The following is a 2477-nucleotide window of genomic DNA, read 5'->3' on the forward strand; positions in this document are numbered from 1 at the left end:
TGTCCCAACTGCAGCTTGTTAGGTAATTTTAGATCTCAAAGGGCCAGGCCTTTCATATGCAAAAGCCTCTGCACACAGCTTGGGTGGGCGGGGTCTCAGGGAATCAACAGGTCAAAGCAAACAGCTATGGCTGCTCCTCAGTCCTGCCCTAAGAGGCCCCAGGTCTCAGTGTCCTGTGGTAATCACTGCAAGCACCTCTGAGAGAAAGCTGCCCTCGAGTTCCACCCGCTGCCAGACAGTCCAGTTTCTCCCCGTATGAGTCTGGGTCCCCAGCGACTCGCCCGGAACTGGAGTCAGGGCCATCAGGAGCTTGTGCCTCTCTCCTGATTGCAAAAGACACTGGCGTCCCCCGTTACCAGCCCCTTTCCGCGCGCTCGAGCCTCCCTAACTCTGCACTTTACTTCCGCACCTCCTCTGAGTCTCAGTGTGCTTTTCTCTTTCCTTCTAGTTGTAGAATTTCCACTCAGCCAGCCTTCCTGTGGTTATGGATAATGTCTGTTTTGTCTTTCAGTTGTATTTTTGAAGTGGTTGTGCGAGGCAGCAGTTTCAGGTGTTTACCTATGCAGCCATCTTGGTTTCTCTTCTATCAATAATAACTTCAAATGTAAATGGATTAAATGCCCCAATCAAAAGACATAGGGTAACTGAGTGGATAAGAAAACATGACCCATATATCTGCTGTCTACAGGAAACCCACCTCAGAAAAAAGACACACACAGACTGATGGTGAAGGGATTGAAAAAAGGATTTTCAGGCAAATGGAAATGAAAAAAAAGCTGGGGTAGCAATACTAATATCTGACAAATTAGATCTCAAAGTGAAGGACATAAAAAGAGATAAGGAAGGCCACTTCATAATACTAAAGGGAGCAATCCAACAAGAAGAAATAACTCTGGTAAACATACATGCACCCAATACAGGAGCACCCAGATAGATAAAAAAAAACAAAAACAAAAAACAAACAAACAAAAAAACAAAAACAAAAAAAAAAACTTCTGGAGGAGATCAAGGGAGAGATTGACAGTAATACAATCATCGTAGGGAACTTTAATAGCCCACTATCAGCATTGGACAAATCCTCTGAACAAAAAATCAGCAAAGAAACATCAATCTTAAATGACTCACTAGATCAGATGGAGTTAATTGACATCTTCAGAACATTTCACCCCAAAGCCACAGAATATACATTCTTCTCAAGTGCACATGGGTCATTTTCAAAGATAGACCATATATTGTGTTCCAGACAAAGTCTCTTCAAATTCAATGATAGAAATCATATCAAGTATCTTCTAAGATTACAACGGCATAAAACTGGAAATCAACTACAATAAAAACAATCCAAAAAAATCAAACACATGGAGACTAAATAGCATGCTATTAAACAATGACTGGGTTACCAGGGAGATCAAAGAAATAAAAAACATCATGGCAACAAACGACAATGAAAACACAACAATCCACCCTAACCAGTTTGGCTCAGTGGCTAGAGCAGGGGTGGGCAAACTTTTTGACTCGAGGGCCACAATGGATTCTTAAACTGGACCGGAGGGCCGGAACAAAAGCATGGATGGAGTGTTTGTGTGAACTAATATAAATTCAAAGTAAACATCATTACATAAAAGGGTACGGTCTTTTTTTTTTTAGTTTTATTCATTTCAAATGGGCTGTAGTTTGCCCACGGCTGGGCTAGAGAGTTGGCCTGGGGACTGAATGGTCCCAGGTTCAATTCCGGTCAAGGGCATGTAACTTGGTTGCGGGCACATCCCCAGTAGGAGGCGTGCAGGAGGCAGCTGATCAATGTTTCTCTCACATTGATGTTTCTAACTCTCTATCCATCTCCCTCTCTGTAAAAAATCAATAAAATATATTTAAAAAAAGAAAAAGAAAAGACAAAAATCCAAAACCTATGGGACACAGCAAAAGCAGTCTTAAGAGGGAAGTTCATAGTTCTACAAGCCTACTGCAAAACACAAGAAACAATGGTAATAAATTACCTAGCCCTCCAACTCAAAGAGTTAGAAAGAGAGCAAAACGAAAAGCCCAGTGTAAGCAGAAGGAAGGAAATAATAAACATCAGAGTGGAGATAAACGACATAGAGACCATAAAAACAATACAAAAGATCAACAAAACCAAGAGCTGGTTCTTTGAAAGGATAAACAAGATTGATGAACTGCTAGCCAGGCTCACCAAGAAGCAAGAGAGAGGATCCAAATAAACAAAATCAGAAATGAAAGAGGAGAAATAACAACAGACCCCACAGAAATACAAAGAATTGTTAAAAAATACTATGAACAACTCTATTCCAACAAACTGGACAACCTGGAGGAAATGGACATATTCCTAGAAAAATACAACCTTCCAAAACTCAATCAGGAAGAATCTAAAAATCTCAATAGGCTGATAACTATGGAAGAAATGGAAGCAGTCATCAAAAAGCTTCCAGCAAACAAAAGCCCGGTGCCAGACGGCTTCACAG

Source organism: Myotis nattereri (assembly GCF_964212035.1).
Source record: "Myotis nattereri genome assembly, chromosome: 3".
In the NCBI taxonomy this organism is placed as follows: Eukaryota; Metazoa; Chordata; class Mammalia; order Chiroptera; family Vespertilionidae; genus Myotis; species Myotis nattereri.